This window comes from Cryptomeria japonica, chromosome 5 (assembly GCF_030272615.1).
Source record: "Cryptomeria japonica chromosome 5, Sugi_1.0, whole genome shotgun sequence".
NCBI classification, from domain to species: Eukaryota; Viridiplantae; Streptophyta; class Pinopsida; order Cupressales; family Cupressaceae; genus Cryptomeria; species Cryptomeria japonica.
In genome coordinates this window covers 187,912,550-187,938,411 of record NC_081409.1, presented here as the reverse complement: position 1 = coordinate 187,938,411, position 25,862 = coordinate 187,912,550, and positions in this window count along the sequence as shown.

Below are 25,862 nucleotides of genomic sequence, written 5' to 3'. Positions count from 1 at the left end.
AGGATATTTTGTAATAGTAGGAACATGAATATGAGATTAATTTGAGATGATTAATTGTTCGGAAAATGGTGTTGTACACCTTGCATAATAATGTTTTATTGTTGTATTATTTTATTATTTTGTGAGGTGGACATGAAATTATATTTTAATATCATATTGTATTGTTGCACCTAGATGGACGTGCAACATGTAGAGATTCCCTTGGAATATTCTTGTAACCACTTGATGAGTTGTATTGACACATTGGTATTATTATATTGTATTTATTTAATATTGAGGAATGCAATTGTGATGAAGTACCCAATATTAAATGTGGGTCAAGGGTAGGTAGGAACAATATTATATTTTATTGTCACATAGTTTTGGGTACATGGTTTTAATGTAATACCACTTGGTGGTTTTGTAGGAGCTTGTGTTTATAAAAGCAACCACAAGGGTAGTTGTTTGGGTTGGTTGGTTAGCCAGGTTAGCATTTGTGGATGTTGGAAGCATGGCATGGGATGTGTGGATTCATGCTTGTTCACATGGAGTGCTTGTTGATGGCTTGTTATGGCTGGGTTTCTGAAGCTTTCCATAGTTGTATTGTAATGGACACATTGCTGATAATACATGGTGGATGATGCTTTTGGAGGCTAGGTTTTTCTCTCATGAGGGTTTTCCCAGGGTATATCTTGTGTCACATTTTCATGGGTACGTTGTCTATTCTTTCCATATGGATTCTATGTGTTGATTTGATTAAGATCTAAATTGGGTTATGTGGAAATTATCAAAAAGTTGGCTGGAAGTTTCCTTTCAAGTGGTATCAGAGCTATATGGTTTAATGATGTTTATAACCCTAGTTGGAATCCATGAATTCATGTTAGAATGCAAGACAAGACATGATATGAGGGTTTGTTGCAGGTTGTGGGTTACAGATTTGTGGGCATTTGTTGCAGATCTGGTGTTATAATTTTTTTTTTCAAAATGGGTTTCCATTGAGTTGCATTTTGGGGGTTTTTGGGGTGGAATTTCAGATTTGTCCCCGTGGGACAAAACAGATCCCATGGTTGTGATCAGGGAGGTTGGGAGATGCATTTTGATATATAACTTGACCCTATTTAGTGACGGAAGAATGAGTTTGAATTTTTTTTAGATGGTACGACCGTACCTGCACAATTAAACAAAAAATAAATCCGCCAAATAAATTTAAAATTTAAAATTGTTTTTATAAGTTTTTTGTATAAAAACTTAGATGTTATTTTTATATGCCATTTTAGTATTTAATATGCCATGTAATATTATATGCTGTGGGGATTTGTGGGGTGTGCCCAACCAGTGGTCCCCTCTCGAAAATAATTTTTATTAAAATTTTTGAGATTTGATTTTTGGCATAATGGGAATAAATTTGGAAAATAATGATTTTATGGCATATTGGTGAATTTTGGGGATCCTATTGCTTGCGTATAGCCTAATTGGTTGTTTTTCTTCTATGAAGCATAACTCGGGCATATGATGTCAGATTTTTGACTTCTTATAGTCGTTGGGAAGGTGGTTGAAGGAAATTCATGTTTTTATCATTAGTTTTTCCATATTTTTCTGTTTGGATAGTTAAATGTCAGCGGGAAGTGACTGGTACCTTTACGACTTTGCGAGGTCATAACTTGAGCATATGGAGTCGGATTTTGGACTTCGAATAGTCGACGGAAAGCTCTTGGAGAGAACTACACTTTGGTTTAAATTTGGAGCAGGTTTGACATGATTTATTTGTTGATATTTTGATCAGAGTTGTTTATGGATTCTTTTGACTTTGGTGACAGTATGAGTTTATGACATGCTACATTTTGGAGATTTTGATTTGATGCACTGATACATTTGGACTAAATTTCCAACTGAGGTTTCCAATGGAGAAGGTATATTGTGGCCAAATTTGATTTTTTTTGAAAAAATGCCCACATTCATCATAATTCCGACGTAAATTGCCCATTTTGTTTTGACGAAGAAGGCATTAGCAATGAGAATTTTATTTTTTTCAAAAAAGTGCTCGAGTTCGTCATAATTCCGATGACAACGGCCGTTACAAAATAAAAAAAGAGGTAGGGAATTCATTTATGAATTGAAATCCCGCGTAGGCGTCCGTGGCAACTTCAACCCCCAAGAACATCAAACCCGCGTCGAAGGCAATCCCACGCAGGAGGTAGATTCAAATTGCCCTAGTTTTTAATTTCATGTTGCAAAAAATATACATGTGGTGGTTAATTGTCCTAGTTTAATCTTGTAAAACCATAGAACTGTGATTGAGGAGTGAGCGTTCAATTTTGTATCAGTAATCCCTTCCTCCCGTATACACGCGTGTTGATTGTTCACATGAGATCACATCTCTTTGCGGCATCGTATCAAATAATTCACGAGCCTTGTCCATGTTTCCACATTTTGCATTCATGTCAATTAGGGCATTTGCAAGTACAACACCTAACAAAATTCCTCTATCCGTTATGCTTTGATGGATGTCCATACCCTGTTCCAAAGCTCCCATTTTTGCACAGGCAAGGAGGATGCTGGCAAAGGTTGTGGAATTTGGCTTTATGCCTTCCAATTTCATTTGCTTGAAAGTGTCTAAAGCCTTTTCGACAAATCCATTTTGTGCATATCCAACAATCATTGCATTCCACGAGACAACATTTCTTTCAGGCATTCTATCAAATAGTTCACGTGCCTTGTTTATGCTTCCACATTTTGCATACATGTCTACCAAGGCAGTTACAACTACAACATCTGAGAAAATTTCTCTTTTCCTTTATGCTTCAATGAATGTCCATACCCTGTTCCAAATCTCCCATTTTGGCACAGGCAGGGAGGATAATAGCAATGGTCGTGGAATTTGGTTTTACACCTGCCGATTGCATTTGTTTGAAAGTTTCTAAAGCCTTCTCAACAAATCCATTTTGTGCAGTTGCAACTACATCTGACAAAATTCCTCTATCTTTTATGCTTTGATGGATGTCCATACCTTGTTCCAAAGCTCCCATTTTGGCACAGGCTGGGAGTAGGCTGGCAAATGTAACTAAAGAAATGCAATGATCAGCTCCGAAGACATCAAACCACTACTAACAAAACTGAGAGTCTAAAATATGATAGGGAATAGTGTGAGCTATCCTGAAATAAAATATTTTATTTTCAATTTCAACTAAAACATAATTACTCAGCCATTTAATGTTATTAATAAGTGTTTAATTTATGAAAGAGATAAATGGTTGGCCACAAGTACATGAGTTACTAAATGCACACAAATAAGTGAATTTGATATTCAAAACTATCTACAATGAATTCAATTCTTGTCCATTAGTCATTTATGTTTGCAATAAGCATCTTTCTTTTTTTTCTTAATCTTTATTCGTAGTTATGTGCATATTTCACATTCTATAATTAGGATATCAATTGCTATGGCTGAACACTAGCATGATGTTTGTGTTGTGGTATAGATGCGTGGAAACATAATTATGGGATTGTTATATTATAGAGATCATAAATCTAGATATCACATATTAGTTATAGCTCTTCTTGGATTGAGTCTAAAGTTGACATACAATCATAAAGCCATTATTAGCAAATCTATCCATTCTAGTAAAGACAATTGAGAAAGTCATTTTGATATTGAGAGTTTCTTATCTGTTTACCTATTGATCATTATTAAGCCATAATATTTAGATCTATTTATCTCTCTTTTAAAAACCTCTGTAAGTGTCCTAGATTGCCCCTACTACTCACTCTTCAATTCGGAAAAATGGAGTTCTAAAGATTTGTTGCACAAGATGGTGTTGAACATATCAACAAGGCTAGCATGGAAGGCATGTTCAAGCTTCCACTTGTACAACTTACAACAAATGATTTGTTGATAGAAGAAATTCTTGAAATAGGGATACAATCGAAAGACAAGTAAGTACATACAAACCTCCTCAGTTGAAAGTAAAATCTGTGTATAAAAAGAGTACATTGAATCCCAATCCATAAACACAATAGAGATACCGATGGAGACTTAATTGGATGTAGCATGTCACACCAAAGTTGTTAGAGTATGCTAAGCTAGTACATAATGTTTTGTAAAGCCACATTAGTATTTTACCCAGATCATTATATACCAAAAATAACTATAGTAATCCTTTTGAGGATTAATTTCATGGTGCTAGATCTTCATTTAGTTCCACTTCTTGTTGGAGAAAAGAACAGTTATTTCTTGAGGTAGATGAATATCCCATCAACAAAGGACAAGACCCTTTCTAGAATATAACAAATTCTACTCCAACAAAAGATCATGGGGGTTTCACTAGAGATATTGAATAAGAGATAGACTTCTACTGCTGCATTAAAATCATTGGCATGTTCTTCATTTATTGATGTAAACTCTATGTGACGCCACCACAACCAACAAAGGTGCAAAAAGTTGTTTGCAATGCATGGATTTTTAGGATTGTCCTTTGAGAAAATAGAATTAAAGTATGGAAGCAGGATCTGCCAGCTCCTGAGGGAAAGACCATGTCAGACAATAATTTCTATTTTCTTGCCTGTGAAGAAAGGCCATGTCAGACAATATCAATGAACAACAAAATAAGGAGACAATTGCTAGATTGTGGTCTAACTTGAAAAGAAAAGGTGATGGAAAATGTTATTGTCCGTGCAAAATTTGTAAGGGGTTAAAGACTAGAAGACTTCTAATCAAAACAACGAAGAAACATTGTAGGCTGCATGGTCACATTGAAGGTGGACATGATTATCATCCATTGGTAAGTTTTTCATTATATCGTTTTGACAATTTATATACATAATAAATCACGTGATGATGAGATCATGATCACAGTTTATTTATGTATATCAATTTTATATAGGTCAAGCACCCCGGAGCACATGGTATGGATCAACACAACCCTGAGAATATGGTTTTCGAAGTGGACGAACATGGAGGTGTGAATATCGAAGCTGAAGATAATGATCCCATGGAAGATGACGATCATGAGCCAGAAAACACAATTGAAGATGATGGTACACATACATTGATCCATGACTCATTTAGTACTCGTGCAGCTGATCATGATGATGAAGATGACCTTGATGTTGTTCATGATGTCCCTCTATTTGAGAAGGCATCTGAGGCCCTTTATGAAGGCTCGCAGGCAACTCTTCTCTCTGCTGTATCGTTGTTGGTGAACTTGAAGGTTATGAATGGTTTATCCAACATAACAATGTCACGTATGTTAAGGGATGTCATATATGTCATAATAAACTGTGAATCATGTTGTACCATTAATATCCTTTATTATAACAAATTATATTTTGTTGCTGTAGATTGATAGGTGAGTTTTTGTTACCACCATCAAATATTCTACCTCGCTCATACCGAGAATTATCTGCCGTTATGAAAGATATTGGAATGGAGTATCAAGCAATAGATGCTTGTCCCAATGATCATATTATATATCACAAACAACATGAATTTTGAACTGAATGCCCTGAATGTCATATCAGTAGATATCGAACAGATCAAATAACAAAAAGGGTTCCTCGCAAGGTTCTTTGCTATATTCCCATTATTCCACGTATGCAACGATTATTCAAGTGCACTAGCTTGGCACAATTTATTGATTACCATGCATGCAATAGAAGTCGAGATGACATTATTCAAATGCTTGCGGATGGTTCAACATTTATGGACATAGAGGAAAAGTGGCCACACTTTAAAGAAGAACCTCGTAATCTCAGGCTTTCATTGGCAGCGGACGATGTCAATCCATTTGGAGAGATGAGATCTGTTTACTCAGTGTGGCCTGTTTTTGTTATCAACAATAACATTCCTCCATGGATGTCAATAAAGAGGGAGCACATAATGTTGGCAATGATTGTTCCAGGTATTTTATCATTTAAATATAGTCGTCTAAATTTAATTATAAATATTGCATTAAAATGGTCATAATAATTATGTAATATTTTTGTTCATTTGATTAGGTAAGTACCAAGTTAAAGATATGAATGTATATATCGAGCCTCTTATCGACGAGTTGCTGGAGTTATGGAATGGTGTCACTATGTATGACGTCTCTAGACCAATAGGACAAAGACAATTTCAATTCCGTGCGATGCTTCTATGGACAATACACGATGCCCCGGGGCTAACACATTTTTGTGGTATGTTATAGTGTTTAAGTTGTGCATGAACATTATAATTCAAAAAATTATCATATTTAATCCAATTATACATTATCTTGTAGGTCTTCAAACAAAGGGAAAATTTGCATGTCTTGTTTGTGGTCCAAAGATGAAATCTCGTCATTCAAAAAGTTTAGGAAAGCAGGTGTTTGATGAGTATAGGCACTTTCTCCACAAAAATCATAAGTATCGAAATACTGAAAAACATCTTTTCAATGGGAAAGAAGAGAATACATCAAAGCCATGAAGAATGACACCTCACCTGTGGAAGTTGGAATATAATAGAATTAATCATCAAGGTAATGTCATTTCATCTATAGGTTTGTCATAAAACATCTTTTCTATTTTGTTTTGTTTACTGATGATGTGATTGATGATCATTAAGGTCGTGAAGGCATAAATGACCACCTTCCTAAGGGAATAAAAAGTTATCCCCGACAATTTAGTAGGTTGCCCTACTACGAGTGGTTACAAATTGTTCATTTGTTTGATAGTATGCATATTGGAAAGAATATAACAAAGACATTATGGAAAATATTGGATGGAAGGCGTGACAAAGAAAAAATTGTCAAAATATGTAGTGACATTCAGGATTCCAATCATGCAATGATAAATGTCATTCAATCAAATAGCCATGGAGACCAGATTAATATAAGTGAGCTTCCTTGGTTATTAACGAACCAGCAAAGCAATGCTATAAAAGAAGTCATACGAAAAATTCAATTTCCCACAGGATTTGCTGTGAACATAAACAATCTCATATCAAAGAAAAGTGAGTTTGGGCGAAGGATGAAAACAAATGATTGGCATACCTTCATTAAGGTAATTCATGTTCTTGTGTTTTTAGTATGTATTTAAGTACTGAGTGTACGTGTACTTTTCATTATGTTACAAAAAAATGAAAAGATAATTTTATAATTGTTACAGTACGTTCTACCTCTATCTCTCCCAGACGACTTCGACAATAATGTCAAGCAAGTCATATATGATCTTGGAAAATACATAAGGTAAGTAGTGATATTTGTTTAGTTCGTTGTATAGATATTATATTTGTGATTTGTTTTACTTCTTATGTAATATATTTTTTTGTGTCTTGAATACCTTGTAGGTGGTTGTCATGTAAAGAAATCCATAAAGACGATATAAAATATTGGAAGAGAAAAATTCCTCATTTAATGTGTGAAATGCAAAAGTGTCTACCTCCAGCTTTTTTCAATGCACAAGAACACTACCTCATACACCAAGTTGAGGAGATTGAATTGTGTGGACCTGTACACACTAGGTCAATGTGGATGGTTGAGAGGCACTTGAAATTTTTGAAGGCTTTGGTTCGACAAAGAGCACATCCTAAGGGTTCTATGGTGGAGGGATATATGGTATACCAGACTATGGTGTACATTTCTGAATATCTTCCTAAGTTTGCAGTAAAGATCCACGTGGATCGCATTTGGGATCCCAACACCATTAACAAATTCAAAGGGGATTACTTGATGGGGAAAGGTAGATTGAGGAAAGTGAGAGGTAATTATAAGATGTTATTGTAGTTAATTAATTCTTAATCTTCACAATAAATCGATTGTAAGACGTCTATTTATTTTTTGTACAGTTGGTTGAGAGTGGGATGCACTACATTTGTATATTGCAAACAATCTTGATTGGATGACGGTATGGATTGAACGTTGTCAACATTTTGAACGCACATTAACATGGGAAGGTGTGGCTTCATTGGTTAAAGAAGCACATCGTAATGGAGATTCCAATGTTACGCAAAGGGAAATTGATTTAGCATATGGTTTAAGAGATAAACAGGTACGTATAAATTTATTAATCACCCATATGTTTATCAACTCACAAAACAATAAATTTTACATGTTTGACATATCGCAGGTCAAACACCACAACGCTATGTGCTGCAATGGTCATAAATTTCGCATAAAAAAGTTGGATGACACGAAGAAAACTTGTGATTCTGGCATCACTGCAGTCTTTGAGGTGACAAATATTTCATCGAGAAATGACATTCATCCTCAATAGTCTCAAAATCGATACTATAGCATTTTGGATGATATACTTGAGTGTGACTTTAATTCCTTCAAATTAGTTTTGTTCGTCGTCAAATGGTACAGGCTACGATTGAATAAAAATGATCCTGATAGAACTGTTATTGAACATGATAATGGTTTTATAATGCTAAATACAAGGTCATTTGAACTAGTTGGGGATGAGCCCTATGTTCTTCCAAGCCAATGTGAGCAAGTATTTTACTCAGAGGTTCCACATAAACCGGGTTGGTCATTTGTTGTTAGACATGATCCAAGAGGAAGGCCGATAAAGTATAATGTGATGGAAGAAGAAGATACCGAAGAATTAGAAGATGAAGTGGATGATGATCATGATCTACAGTTTCACAATGACGATGAAGAAGAAGAAGAAGAAGAAGAAGAAGAAGAAGAAGAAGAAGAAGAAGATGATGATGATGATGATGATGATGATGATGATGATGATGATGATGATGATGATGACAGTGATGGTGATGATGGTGATGATGATGGTGAAGACGTTGATGATGATAATGATGACGACGACGACGACGACGACGATGATGATGATGGTGATGATGATGATGATGATGATGATGATGATGATGATGATGATGATAATGATGGTGATGATGACCTTGATGTTCATGATGATGAGGAATGAAATGTATGAGGAATGGGATTAGTATATTATCTATTGAATATTGACTTCTTGATAGAATTTTTTTTACATAATTAATTCATTCTGTTTTGAATTCTAATGCCATTACATAATTAATTCATGATGCACCATTTAATATGGAGATGGAGATAGGGGGTGTGACTATTTATGTGACAATTTTTAAACTATGTTTATTTATGGAAATTGGATTGTTTATTAGCTATGTGACTATTTATGTGACCATTTAGTTGAGGATCCTGCATAGTCTCCTTAAAGTAAAGGTAAGGAATTACAAAATTTACAATGATTTTGATGACAACATCTTTTTATTATTTAATACTCTTTTTGTCTACAAAGTTCATGTTGCTCATGTTGTGTATGATGTAATTTGGCTAACATTTTTTATATTTTTTCTTTGTCACAGGCCGACATGGATCCATCACATATCGCAGACAGAGATGTACCTTGCGACACTTCTACCGAGTAGGTAAACCTCATTGTAATTGTACAAATTAGGTAGAAGCAAACTGTTACATTATTATGTTCTTTTTTTTAGTGATTTATACTAATTTTGTAATTGTTAATGATATTCTTGACACAGACGGATGTTCGGGGAAAGGGAAAGGGAGTTGTAGTACTTGAGCACCTTTCTATGGATGTGGAATCATTAGGGTTAAGCAATGATGACCCTGAAGATCCCACAGACCTTGTGAAATTCTTTAGAATGCCTCTTATAAAAATTAGAAAAGAGATTGTTGCTTTGGCAGCCGTGCATCCTACCACTGATGAGATACGACAGAGGGTGGAATTATTGTATAAGACAACAGAAAACTTGCAAGCAGTAATGAAAGCTTTAATTATAACAAAAGTTCAATAATGGTTTATATTTTATTCTCTTTTTATGTCATTAACTAAAATATGTACGTATTGTTTTTACAACAATTTATCTGCCCTCATGTAAGTCGTTCCTATGATTAGGGTGTTGCAAGATCAGGTGATGATGATTTTCTTGTATTATCACTTGCTTGGCTTATCACTCTGAGTACCCAGAACACATCATACTTGATACTGTCAATTTTCAAAATAAAGGTTCATCCTTGTTTACAATTCTTGCACTTTTCATATATTTAATGTTTGATATATTTAATGTATTATTCTTTAGGTGCTGTCAATGTTACTGTGCAAATGCCGACGCCGCCTCATCAGAGGTCACCCTCACCTGTATTGCCGACTGCAATGTCGGCAACACGTAGCATGTAGACATCCTCTAGTGCACGTCATATTGTCCCGCCCACTGTTGGTAGATCCCTCTTTTGCACTATCTTCTGTCATGTGTTTATTTCCTTTCAAGCGTTCTTTCTTGAATTCTAATGCCATTTCATAGTGGATTCATTTTTTGCAGGAGGAGATGCACATGAGGATGTGCCACAGGCGACTACTACTGATAACATAGCATCGTTTCCTGGATCTTCTCGTATTGCTAGTACGAGAACATTGCAGGCCACATTCGTGGTGAGCGACGAAGAAATGCTTCCCTTAAAGATACAAAAGGTTCCAAGTACTTTAAAATTATTATTATATATACTCTAATTGTAGTTTACTTTATGATCACTCATTTTGGACTATTATTGATCCCATGAATTTTTTGCAGGCAATGATATTTTCTATAAACATCTTAGTGACATTGCATTGCAGATTATTTGGGCCCACCATACGTAAAAGGTGGTACATCATATGTGAACTAACCCTTATCCACTTTTGATTTCATATCATTGCTAGAATACTTTTCCTTTGATCCATTTCTTGAAGTGTAATAAATGTAGCTTCAGTTCATTTTTGAATCTAATAGGTTTGTTTTTGCTTTAAAAGGTGGAATGACCAAGAAAAAAGGTTAAAAGATGAATTGACAAACCAAATGGTTGAGTGGTTTGGAAATGACACCTTTGACAAAACCAAGCTCCTTGAAAAAGATGGCACATATCTAAAGTATGTGAGGGACCAATACAAGACCCATTTGGAGAGGAACCTAAAGTATGAGTGTCCCCCCATGATTCTAGAGAGGGAGTGGAAGGACCTGATTTTGGATGCCAAGGAGAGAATTGAAAGGAAAAAAGGAAATACACTAGTAGACGCTAGAAGAAGGTACAAGATACTATTAAGAATGTAATTATGTACTAATTAATTACTCTTTATATTTATATAATCTAACATATTTCAAACTTTTTATAGACTGAGTGACATGTCAAAGGAAACCAAGGCAAGGCAAGAAAAGCACAGGCAACACAAACTCGACTCTGGTGGTTACATGAAACTTGCTGCATGAATTGTAAGTATCTCATGTAAACTCCCATATTGTCTCAAAATATTAATAAATTGCAAACATCTTTTTTTTATCAAACAATGCAAGCAAAATTCACGGTACCAAGCAAAAATGCAGGGCTCTGAATTCAATAGAGCACCCACAGAAGATGACAAGAGAATTGCCTATCAGCAAGGCTATTCAGCTGTGGCTGATCAACTACGAGAATTGAGTGGCCATACACAACATTCGAGTGCATCCGTCACACAGGTAAATATGGTAAATGGAAGTTGTTTCAAATTGAATACTTTACCAATAATCTAATTGATGTTGAGTTCCAACATAAAGTGACTATATTTGTTTTAAATAAGCAAGCAATGATAACAATGTGCATGTCATTGGAATGCAACCTGCTAATTGTGAAACACCACCTGCACATGAAGGTTCGGATGTGCATCCCAGTACTGGAGGTATTCATTTGCTATTCAAATTTATTTATTTAGCTATTAATACAATTAAACATCTTAATTTGTAATTAGAGTAGTAATTAATGTAACCTTTCTTGTTAATATTTTAGAGCATGTAGTCGGTGGTGAGCAAGTGGAGCATGATCTGGGTACACAACCTGAAGAACGTGGTGTTCAGCATGTTGAGGTTGAGGCTACACAAAATGATGTGGCCCCATCAGGTAAAGAGCACAACAATTATGTTCTCTAAATTAATGAAATACTTGTAACAATAATAATTTTTTTTTTTTGAAGTTAACCCATTTCTTTGTTATTGCAGAGGACTCTCCTTCGCTTTAGTGTCCTCATCCTCAGTATAGGACTAGGCATACATTGAGATCACGAGCAGTTGGTGGAACATCTGCAGAGGGGGGAAATGATGAAGACACTGATGTTCCACTTAGTCTTTTCATAGCTTCAAAGAAAAAACAAAGAAAGAAATGATTGTAATCTAACTTATTTGATAATGACTGATTTTTATGTGTTAGTGAATGTAATTATGTGCTAATTAATGGTTATGGATGATATGTGTTAATTAATATTGATGAATGTTGAGTGTTAATTAATGTTAATCAATGTTATGTGTTAATGAACGTAATGTGATATTAATGAATGAATGCTATATTTTATTAATGGTAGAAAGAATTAATGAATGAATGTTATAAAATGTTAACGGGGAATTTAGAGTGATGTTAGGGGGGGGGGGGGGAGGGGCCAAATGAGCTTCCACCTTCACGTGGTTGGCCCTGTTAAGTAGAGAATATTAAACTATTCTCGAAACCAAGCGAAGCTCAACAAGGTAACACACTTTTCAATATTTCATTATGTTGCACAGTTAATCTTATTGAATAATGTATATTGAATCTTAATTGCAGGGTCCAACAGAGCCAACACGAACAACAACACCACGAGTTGCTAGGTATAATGAACTTCCATATTGTCTTGTCTGTACACGAACAATATGAGTTGCTTCTAGTGTTGATATCCAAGGTGGGACCGCAAAAGTTATGAATATGCCTCATCCTTGTAAGTTTTTTTATTACAACTCCTAATTTTTGAGACTAAACTTTTTGTTCTTGATGTTTTTCAGTAGTTGTCATAACCTCTGACTTTGATGCTTGTGCCTTAATAGAACTAGATGTTTCTTGTATGCATACTTGGTCAAGGACTACATTATGATGCTATAGGGCTACAAACTAAGATTATTTATTGTATTGAGTTGCACATTTGACATGAGTTGCCCTATGACTGCTATGTACATTTATCTATATACACTATTTCTAGTCTATATATTGATATTAATTTTGAGAAAATATTACAAAACTCAGAGTATTCTCCATAAGACTAGAAAAAAGCTCAAATAAATTTCTGCAACGTTTTCTTACAATTACTTGCGATCATTTTTTTAGGAGTCCTAGTATCCATTTATAATAGTATGGATGCATACAAGCTTTGGACCCTTCAAAAGAAAGTTTGTTACAAACAACCGGTCGTTTTCAAGAAGCGGTTATAAGTCCTTTTCAACATCTACGGCTTCCTCTGCTTGTTGTTCTGTTGCAACCTCCTGTAATTGCTCCCGAGCATCTTCTTTCTGTCCCATATACTTTTCTTTCCACTCCTGATACACATCATCACTAGGCCAAGTAAAACTAGCAATCTTCTGTTTCATATCTTCTAGCCGCTTCCAAGTGACTCGTACATGCCCAATCTCTGTTTCTATGAAACCATAATGAGATTTCACTTTTTCAATTTCCTCAATTGTTTGGACAAATAAGGATGTGTCATCAATACTAATAATTTGATTGATCCTTAGGGACAAATTGTGGTCCACCTCCTTTAACCAAGTCTTCTCTTCTTTTAGTTGGACAGGACCAATGAAACCTCTTGGAAACATTTCAAATTTATGATTTGAATAATCTTTCCTATAAAGTTGGGCTTTTCTTTTTATACCTGCTCCTTCAACTAAAAGAATATTCATCTCTTTTATAAACTCACATGTGGACCTTAGATTGTCATTCTCTTCTACATCTGCATGGGAAGAACACATGAGGTCTAACTCTTTACCTCTAGGCACCCACTTATTCAGGATTGGTTCCAAAGTGGCTTCTTCTTCTCTCAATTTGATCAAAATCTCAAGAATCCTCTTCATATTTATGTATACATTGGAGGTTTTGACTGAGTCAGCAAACTTCAAGATGGTGGCTTTCACCTTCTCCTCATATTTGTTTGCATACAATGTCTGAGCTTGTTTCAATTTTTCCAACTCATGTTCGACATTTTTCAGGTAATTGGGAACTAGAAGGCATAGGAGAAGGGGGATATTCAATGATGGGACTAGTAGGAGGGGGTCTTGCTGGAGAGGAGGCTATCATGAGTGTAGAAGATTCACCGAGATGATATTGACCTGTTAGTTGACTCTGGAGTCTAGCAATTATGCTGTCTCTGTTGGCTATTCCTTCTTTAGCATCATTGTAAGCTTTTAAAATAGTCTCCAACTTCAATTGGAGATTAGCCTTTTCTTGTGCCTCTTTCTCTGCCACCACAACACTGAATTTTGCAGTCTCTAGGACTGTGCTTGCAGCTTCCACTACCCCTGTGTCTTGGACTCTTTTAACTATCATGCCTCCTAAGAGGCTAGAATCTGATACATCCTTCCTTCTTTTATTTTCATCCTTCTTTAAAGACCACATGACAAGAGCAACACTATCTTTGCTGAATGTCACTCCTTCCATAGGCTTTGTTTATTTCCTCACTCCATCAAGCACTAAGGCATCAACGATATCCCATTCAGGGAGAATCAACACACCAACCTTTGCTACCATTTGTCTTCCTTTCTCAGGGGTGATTGCTTTGAACTCCTCCATCATTTCTTGCTTAACCTCTTCTTCTACCTGAGTTGTATTTTTAAGAGGCTGTTCACTTTTCCTCTGTTCAAATCTAGTCTTGAATTGATCAATATTTTGCTTCCATAGAAACTGTATAAAAGCTCCCGATGTGACAAAATTACTATCAGCTAGGAATTCTTCACTAGCTTGCTTAATAGTAAGGTCCATTTCTTGGCCCTTTAACTCACCATTAGTCAAATCCATTTTAGCATTAGGTGGCTCTTCGGGCATCCCCTCTTGGGTTTCCTCATAGGTATAGGCAATCTCATTGAGACTCCCTAACTGCAATAATTGTTCAGCCACAACTTGTTCATCTCCAATGTGGATAGGAGACTGAGATGGAGAATATTGAGGCTCATCAGTTTCAATTTCCTTTCCCACTCTCTGCTTCTTAGGGGAATCCTGGATGTCAATGACATCTTCAATTTTCCTCTTCCCTTTTGAAGTGGAAGGCTCACCTGTCACTGGCATTATCACAGTGTACTTTGACCTTTTGTGCATTACATAGTCACCACGTGGGATATCTCTAGCAAAGGAAGGCTTAGCCAATACCATCTTAGCCTTATCAAGCTCATTTTGCATTATGGCCTCCCTCTTTTCTTTTAAGGTCTGCATGAGATCTTCAAAATAAAGAATTAGGAATTTTATTTTCTCCTCAAATGGATTGAAGCTAGAAAGGGGGTCATAGCCAGTGTCAAATTGATGGATAAAATCAAGGGCTTTCTTAAATGCCACCCACTTCTCCTTCCTCAGTTCTTTCTCATCTAAACTAAATTCATTTCTAATTAGATCTTCTGGGAACTGAAATTGATGTGGCCTACCTCTGCACACTGCTCTTTTTCTGAACATGCCATTGAAAAAATCCTCGGGGTCTGCACATCTTGACACTGCAGTAGACAACCTATATGGCTTAAAGAATTCTTCAAAAAATCTCCATCCACCCTTAGTGATCACAAAAAAGTGAGCCATGGTAATAGTTGGGAAAATAGTCCCTTTACCTCTATTGGTTAGCTCTACTTCTTGTACTCCCCCAATTTGTCTCAAGACTTCTGCGATCCCTATCTTCAATGGGACCTGATAGGGTAGTAAAAAGGGGGTGCCTCTAAATCCAAACACTCTAAAAATAGTAGAGATAGGGTACAAATATATGTCTCCCCAATTGTGAACAATCTTGATATCCTTTGCAAACTCCTTTGGTCTGAGAAACTCCAAACGAGCCTTAGGAATTCTAGGGTTTTCTCTACATAGAAGAATCCTAATTTTAGATGCAAAGCATCTATCAAACTTTAAATAAATTGCATCTTCTCTATCCCAAGATAGAATAGTACTCCACAATTGCACTGGCATCTCCTCTTTATCCTTGACCTTAATCAGGTCCATCTCCTTTCCAAAATAATAAGCCCCTTTGAACAAAAACATATGCATTAACATGGAGTACCATCCAAATGGCCTATCCACCTTACCATTTTTGATTCCTACTAGCCCTTTATGAATTGCATCAGCAAGGTATGAGGCATAATCAAATGTTATTGCTGGGGAGGCGTTTAGAATTTGTGCAATCATTAACATATAATGGGTTGGCATATTCTTTTCAGCATCCTCTCCAAAAATCTGGCATAATTCCCAATACATACCCTTAGCTCTCAGAGTGAATAGGTTGAAAGAGAATGGTTCCATTGTGCTAGGGCCTACAACTGTTAACCCCCCTAACAAATAATTCTTTCAATGGGCCACTTCTAAGATGATCCCTTTGTGTGTTGTAAACCTGGGCTAACGACTCAAAGTCAATAGGTTCTAACAAATTGGAGGACTCATTGAGTTTAAACACTTTCCTGAATTCATCTTCATTTATCTCAATCAAGACTGATCCCTTTATGTTCCTGATGCATCTTGCAACCGAGTCATAATTCTGTGCAATCAGGGCTAACAGATCTACATCCATAAAAACACCTGGGACCACAAGCTTTCCTACATCCTGCTCCCATATGCCATTCAAAGGAGCTGGGGAATTCCTCTGCCCAAAACCGACTTTGAAGAGTCCTAAGCCTGACAATCCTATTTCAGGGTCCCTCAACCAATTACCCTTATCATAAAGGCCATCTCCAATTTTTAGACGAGGGTTCTTAGGTACTAGCTCTTTGGCCTTAGCCCCAGCATTGGTGGACATGGTTAATTGCTCTAAAAAATCATCACAGATATTTCGGTCCTGGTAATTCACTTTCCCTGTAAATTCTCTTTTGGGTGCCATTCTGGTCAAACAATTATACCACTAGAAGCTAGCACAGACCTCTAATGAAGTAATTCACACAACAATATTTGAGAACAAACCAAGAGTTATCAAGAAAAGCACAAGAAACCTGATTATTCGCCTGAAGAAAATCACTCTGCAACAATTCGCTCTACAACAGACTTCGATGAAACAATACTTAGCAATCAAGTTGATGCGAACTAAAAAGGGCAAGTTGGCATTTAAGTTTTTAGAAATTAATTCTGCATGCTTTGGCTTTCTTTTCAGAATTAAATTCACCAAATCGAATTCAAAACTGGCTCCAACGGGTCATAATTTCTCTGAGTCTTTCCTCTGTTTCACTCTTTCGCTACTTCGCAGAACATAAAACCCATGCTCTTTTCTTTCACGAAACAACGCTGGCCATTGGATCTTGAGAACTTACATCGTCTTTATCTCCGTTTAATCTCTTTGCTTTAGTGTCGGACCCTACCTCCTTTTCGCCACTTCGCAGATTTTAACAGTCGTGCACTTTTCCTTCGCGAGGCCGCGCCAAGCGTTAGATCAAACTCAAATCACCCGGCCTTTAACTCCAACTAGGACCGTCAATCCTTTTAACTAACCATGCCTCATCTTGACGGCTAATGATTTTCGCCATTTCGTTGAGGTTAAGCTATGGGCATCTTCGGGTCACGAAACAATGAGAAGCGTTGGATCAATCTTGAGATGAATGCCTTTTAAGTGGGCCCTTTATCCGGGAATTACTTACCCCACTTGTTATCCTGTTAATAAATGCCACATGGCAGTCGGCCATTAGCCCTAGAAACTCCTTTTGGTTCCACCCTTAATCTGCCACGTGTTCCCTTTTACTATTCCCACATAACTGCCGGTTACACCTAGGCGGGCCCTCAACCACTTTTTTAAACCACGTCACTCCTCCGTGTGATTTCCACCTGTCTTTTGCGACTTCGCGAACATTATTCTTCATTTGGCTTGCAGCCATGAAACCACGAGAACCGTTAGATCAAAACAGACCTGATCTGCTTTTAACTTCATGCCATGCCTATCCCTTGGGCCCATCGGCCTTTTCGCTATTTCATAATGACTAACTTGCTACCATCTTATCTTCATGAATTCACGCGAGGTGTTAGATCTCAAGAACTTGCTCGTTGTTTACTCTTTTTATGACAACCTTGCCCGGACCGACTACATACTGCCAACTGAGTGCCTTGTCATCGCCATGTCATCACCAACTGGGGTAACCACATTTACTACCACTCTTAGTGGGACCCTCCACCTTTTCGCTATTTTGCTGAAGGTATAGCTCGTGCATCTCTCGACCACGAAACAATGAGAAGCCATTGATCTTTTTCCAAGCTCTAGAAAAAGCTCTACAAAAAGCGACAGTTGTTATGCCACGTGTCACGTCACTCCTCCATATGATTTCCACCTGTCTTTTGTGACTTCACCAACATTATTCTTCATTTGGCTTGCAGCCACGAAACCACGAGAACCGTTAGATCAAAATAGACCTGATCTGCTTTTAACTTCATGCCATGCCTATCCCTTGGGCCCATCGGCCTTTTCGCTACTTCGCAATGACTAACTTGCGACCATCTTATCTTCGCGAATTCACGCAAGCTGTTAGATCTCAAGAACTTGCTCGTTGTTTACTCTTTTTATGACAACCTTGCCCGGACCCACTACATACCGCCAACTGAGTGCCTTGTCACCGCCATGTCATCACCAACTGGGGTAACCACATTTACTACCACTCTTAGTGAGACCCTCCACCTTTTCACTATTTCGCTGAAGGTATAGCTCATGCATCTCCCGACCATGAAACAACGAGAAGCCATTGATCTTTTTACAAGCTCTAGAAAAAGCTCTACAAAAAGCGGCAGTTGTTATGCCACATGTCACGTCACTCCTCTGTGTGATTTCCACCTGTCTTTCACGACTTCGCGAACATTATTCTTCGTTTGGCTTGCAATCACGAAACCACGAGAACCGTTAGATCAAAACAGATCTGATTTGCTTTTAACTTCATGCCATGCCTGTCCCTTGGGCCCATTGGCTTTTTCGCTACTTCGCAATGACTAACTTGCTACCATCTTATCTTCGCGAATTCACACGAGCCATTAGATCTCAAGAACTTGCTCGTTGTTTACTCTTTTTATGACAACCTTGCCCGGACCCACTGCATACCGCCAACTGAGTTCCTTGTCACCGCCATGTCATTGCCAACTGGGGTTACCACATTTACTACCACTCTTAGCGGGACCCTCCACCTTTTCACTATTTTGCTGAAGGTATAGCTCGTGCATCTCCCAGCCACGAAACAACGAGAAGCCATTGATCTTTTTCCAACCCGATCATTCTTTAACCAAAGAAGATCGCTTATCTCTAGGACCCGCCAAACCCTTTCGCCACTTCGCGAAGGTTAAAACACGTTCAGCTTGATCTCATGAAACCATGCTGTCCATCCGATTAGATGAAACTTGATCAGTGTTTAGCTTTGGTCCAAACCTATATGCCGGGTCCACCTTCGTCTTTCGCTACCTCACGGAAACTAAGTTTCGAGCACTTTTTGGTCGCGAATCAACGTGGGCCGTCAGATCAACAGAAAATCGCATGATACTTATAAGGCCCGACGGACATTAGAAAAGGCAGATTAAAAGCGAACAAGAATAAAATATTTAAAGGGACCGCCTAGGTAAATGACAAGGGGAGAACACTTTTATGATAAATGGACCCATCGCTTAAGTGAATATAGTAATGCCAAATTAGAAACCAAAAGGGCTTTTCTCAGCTATTGAAGTGACTTAAAACCTAAACCCTGAACCCCTTAGGATTTAAAACAAATTGAAAGAACTTCCTTCCTTTGATGGCTCTTTTATATTTATTTTTTTCATAAAAATGATCATTGTTGGAATTACAACGAATACCAAGCTTTCGATCGACGACTTCTTTGACCGTCGGCAGAGTCCATTGGATTGTCAAATTTCCGACGGGCATGGCATTGTCGACCAATCCGACGCCGAGTTTTCGACGGTGTATTTTGTCGACACTCCGACGAAAATTTGTCGAAAATCCGACAAACGGCCGTCGGAAATCAGCTCCGAATGTACTAGTGATGTCACTGTACACTCGGTGTTGTATCTCATATTGCTCTCATGATGACATGGATATCAGTTTGGTTTGAGTATGTATGTTGCATTGTTGGGTCTACAAGTTTTGCAATGTTGTAGGCTGTCTTTACGTACAAGATTGCACCTATGACTTGGATATGGGTTGTCTATGCTGATAGATCTTTCATTGTTTATGCATATTCAGATTTGGTGGCTTGGCTTAGTCATTGGTTTGCTAATTTTGTTCTCATGGTGAGGAGGAGAGATGTTGTTACTAGGTATAGTCATGATGGGGGACCTACATGGTTGACTATGTGATGCTGATAGGTTGGACACATTGGGAGTTAGATGCTTGCTTCGTGGATGTGATCATGATGCGATGATTGTTCCTTGTGTTTAGGGACTTTGGCATGACATGGTTGGATTTGCATGTGCTTTGATTGATGATTATTTGATTGGATTCCTAATTGATATGGCAGTGTATCTTCTTGTGTTGAGGATCATGGTTTATTTGACTTTTGGGAGCTCATGATGTGCACTTTGAGTTATTTGATTATTAGATGGCTTTGGTTGATTCTCATGTTAGAAGATGGTTTTATCATATTGTCATGGATAACTTGTATACACTTTCAGTGGGAGTTTTTGACAGTGTGATGTGGAGGTGTAGGATTTGGTCTTGATTGTTTGTTGGTGGTTTTGGATCTTCTTGAGATGGAGTTCATGGTTTACTTGATATTGTTGACATTTCAGTTATATGTGTGTAGACTTGGATGATCTTCATTTAGGAGATGTTTATCACGATGCTATGGAGAGCTTGGTATCACAATTCGGTGGGAGCTTGTAGCAGTGATATGTATTCACCATTGGATGGTGGATGATCTTCTTAGTGTGCAGATGTTTGGAGGATGCCTTAGATCCTGTTGTGCAGAAGGGTCTTTCACATTTGAGAGTACACTTGTAGGAGATGGTAATTTTTATGAGATTTGAGGATGTTTACATCTTGAGGGCTCAAGGAGTCCTTGGTTGAGGTGTGGTTCATGCTCTCATTCGACATGTTATCCTTGATTGATAGGATGGTTGATATTGTGTCATGGTGCACTCTTAATATGCATTTAGCCTTTTGGCATGATATGGTTATTGGATATGTTCATGTGGAGCATGCTATCTCTTTGGTTGAGATGGTTGGATCATGTTGTCATGTTTATGTTCTCGATTTTGCGGTTGGAGATTTGACATTGATCTTGGTAGTTCTCTATGTACTGGGTACATGATCATTTGCTTGATTACTTCATGGTGATGCTACATTGCATTTGGAGTTTGGCATGGATTGATTGGTTAATGTACTCATGGATACTTGGAGACATAGGTGATGCTGATATTCTCTTGTGTTTATAGATATGTGTTGGAATGGTTGATGCTTTCAGTAGGAAGTCTGAGGAGCATTCACCTGGTATAGACTTGAGAGGAGATTGTTCTTAGATGAGTCATGAGACTTGGATATCTTGGATGTGAATTCTCATTCCCCACTCTTGGTCTACTCGGCGGTTTACTACTTGAGAGGTATTTCCCATTGTTTCCTTTCTGGTGTATTATGCTTATGCTTATCTTTCATTGATATGGATCTTGAGCTACATGGAGTATGCTAGTTTTGGAGGATTCAGTTTGGGAGATGTATGGCATTGGTTTATCTCCTTGTGCATTTGAGTTGTTATTATGATGGTGGCAGTCATTGATATTAGTTTGGGAGATGGTTTATTGGGCATGTTCCCTTGGGATTGGGAATGATATTTAGTTTGATCTTCTTGGTTATGAGAGGCTTACATCCATGTTGATTACATGTTGGTTTAGTCCAAGGGACTGAATGGGTTTTTTGGGTGTTGTGATGCTTTTTATGTGGGGTTTTATGGAGGAGATCATACTTGACAGAGTTAGAATTTATAGGTGTATGTAGAAGCACATGCTACAGGTTTTGATTTGCAGTGTTTCTCTCTTTGTTTTGATTATCTTCTTGGATGTTCGTATTCACATTACACTGGTTGGAGATTGTTTGGAGTTATGTGTTGATTAGTTTGTATTCATGATATGTCATGTGGGATATGACATGAAGGTTCATTTATCTCTTTCTTTTTTTGGTTTGGAGAACATGGGAGAATGTTGGAGACATGGTGTGAGAGTGGTACTTGCAAGTTATTAGTTTACATGATGTTCACATTGATGTGGATGTTCTTGATACTACATGGTTACACTTCTATGATATGTTGTTAGTGGATTCATTTATGAAATTGACATTACTTATGTAGTGGGAGTTCCTTGGTGTACATACGTGGCATGTATTGCACTTGGGGCTTATGGTTGCATGTTACATGTTTCATATGTTGATGAGATGTTATTCACTTGGTTTTTATGCCTTGGAGGCATGTATAGTTGATGTGTTAGCACTTGTTGTGGGTGTTATTTCAGTTATGTAAACAAATACTTTTGCATTGGATACATTTGGATTAGTGAGTGTTCGGATATCAGTTGGTGCATTACTTATCATTTGTTGCAACAGATTGTGTGGCTTTCTCTTTGGATGGCCTTTTCATGTCCAGTGGCAGTGGCATGATAGAGGGTGGGAGCATTCATGTATGAGATGGTGGTCACTTGTTCTTGTTGTAGATATCTTGATGGAGCACATGGAACACTTGGATTCCATGATGGTATATGTGCATGGAGAGATCAAACTCTTGTTCGTGTGACAGATTACTTCTTGGCCCTTATGCAATGTGTACAACAAGTGGGAGAATGTTGGGAAAATGGTGTTGTACACCTTGCATAATAATGTTTTATTGTTGTATTATTTTATTATTTTATGAGGTGGACATGGAATTATATTGTAATATCATATTCTATTGTTGCACCTAGATGGACGTGCAACATGTAGAGATTCTCTTGGAATATTCTTGTAACCACTTGATGAGTTGTATTGACATATTGGTATTATTATATAGTATTTATTTAATATTGAGGAATGTAATTGTGATGAAGTACCCAATATTAAACATAGGTCAAGGGTTGGTAGGAAAAATATTATATTTTATTATCACATGGTTTTGATGTAATACCACTTGGTGGTTTTGTGGGAGCTTGTGTTTATAAAAGAAACCACAAGGGTAGTTGTTTGGGTTGGTCAGTTAGCCAGGTTAACATTTGTGGATGTTAGAAGCATGACATGGGATGTGTGGATTCGTGCTTGTTCACATGGAGTGCTTGTTGATGGTTGGGTTTCAGAATATTTCCATAGTTGTATTGTAATGGACACATTGCTGATAATACATGGTGGATGATGCTTTTAGAAGCTGGGTTTTCCATCATGAGGGTTTTCCCAGGGTATATCTTGTGTCACATTTTCACGGGTATGTTGTCTATTCTTTGCATATGGATTCTATGTGTTGATTTGATTAAGATCTAAATTGGGTTATGTGGAAATTGTCAAAAAGTTGGCTGCACGTTTCCTTTCATTAATGTTCTCTTTGTTTTCTCTTCGCTTTCTCCTTCTTTTTAGCATGCACCAACTTTACAAAACTCCCATTAAATTAATAAAAAAATTACTATTCACAAAAAAGAAACGTGTAAGAGACAATTAGAATAAAAAATGGTAACAAAAATATATCTTTAATTAAAATTATTTTCACTTTCTCCTTCATTTTAGCATCGGTCAATGTTTTAAAAATCTCATAAAAGAAAACACAAAATCACTATTTGTGAAAATGAATATGTATAATGAATACATAGAATAAAAGATTCTACAAACAAATGTTTAACTAAGATTTTCAATTGCATAGTCAGGGGTTAATGAATGATTGCATAGAGTGAGAGGAAGGAATAAGAAGTTGCAAATAAGTTGAGAGATGGAAATGATAGAGTAAGAATGACCTTGGAGAGATGAAGAGGAAGAGGGCTAGACACATGTATCTCACTATATCTATATGTTTGTTCCTCTCCCTCTCTCTTTATTTCTTTATATATCTCTCTCACGCTATCTCTTTGATTATCCCCTTCTCCTCTACTCTTTCCCTCTCTTTCTTTATCTGGACCTATCATCCATGTCTCTTTATCTCTCTTCCTCTACATTTATCTCCTTACCCCTCTGTCTCCTTTTATCCCTCTTTGTATCTCTATCTGTCTATATATAAAGATATAAAAGGGAGATGAAAATATAGAGGAATAGTGAGAGTGAGGGATAGAGAGATAGTGAGGGAGAGAAGGAGAAACATAGAGATCTAGGGAAATTTGTAGTTTGTTGCATTTAGTATTTTATCATCTTAATCTTAATTTGTAGTTTGTGCAAGTTATGTGCAAGTTATGTGACACACACAATGATGTAATAAAAAAATATTTTTTTATTATTCTAGTTTGTTGCACTTGGTATTTTATTATCTTAATCTTAACTATTTATTAAAAAACTTAGTAGTTTAAAAAACTGGATTCAAAGAACTTCAATTCTTGTTCTTGTTGTATCCATAAAATTTAAGTGCATACATCTCAAATTAATCATCCAAGTTCAAGTTTAATTGATTAAAAAAAAAAAGTGACTACTTTTGACCCCTTTTTGTGTACCATTTCCATGCACTTGTTTTTGTAGGAGAATATCTTGAACCATAGCATATACAATAAGAAAGAAAATAAAATAGAATAAGTGTTATGGAAAATAGAATAAAATAAATGCAAGTGTCTAGGGCATTTGTAGGTTGAATTATATTACTTTACATATAGATGAATTTAGAAGAGGAAAGAAAAGAAAGTTAATGGAATGGACTATGATATTAATTAGGTGTGTCAAAAAATATAGAACCAAATAGATGGAAAGAATTACCATTGTTGGTGTAAATAATTATTCATCATGGATATTATTACACTTTACTTAAGTTTACTTAGGAGATGCATTACATAGTAGTTTGGGTATGAGACACTTGGGTGTTTGTACCATATTGAAATAGTGTGTGTAGGAGAATTTCCACCTTTTATGGTGCTGATCTTGTTGTTACACTCCACATTCAGTGGGTGATCCACCTCATGTGGACTATTATATTGTTTCTCCTACCTACCCACACCTATTTCCTACCTACCCTTGTTTCTTATTGAGCCACATGTCATGTTTGTGTGCTCACATATCCATATAGCCTTACCTATATAAGCAGGCTCATATTCAGTGTATGTAACAATCGATTGATGATCCAGTTGATTAGTATTTTCATCTTGATAGAATACAGTTTATTTCTATCATATATTTTGTCTCTCTTATTTGTGCTTTCTATTGCATCTTGATCTTGGCAAAATATCACATGGTATCAAAGCCATTAGAGTGTCATTGGTTTGCAAATTGAGAGAAATTTGATGTTATTTGGGGTTTGCATTTTGGAGTTTTCTATTGCAAGTTTTTATTGGAGCTTGATGGGTCAAATCTGAGGTTACCATTGGATTGAGGAGGACCAAGAAAGTTAGTTTTTCCTTTTGTTTCATCCAAATCGGACTTCGGAGGCCAAATCTAGAGGCATTTGAAGTTTGACGCTGCGGTGGAAATTTTCCAGAAATTATAATTTTGCAGGCATTTTTCAAATAGCGATATCTCACTCATCCGGACTCATTTTTTTGAGCAATTTTTTTTGTTTTGGGGTAGAATTTCATGATCTGTACAGTGGTGCATAATTTTTCTGATTTTTGGATACAGTTTTTTCAAAAATCATGAAATCTCATTTTTTACAACTTTGGAGGCTTCGTTTGGGCTCATATGGACTCTTTTTCAGGTGCCATTTTTTTTTAAAGTGCATATTTTTTCATCTACTTTCATAATATGCCATCCGTTTGTAGTAATTTTAAGTAGAAATTGTACTTTCAGTATTTGGCCATTTTTGGCATATTTGGTACTTGCATTTTGCTTGGATCTCAGTTTAGATCACT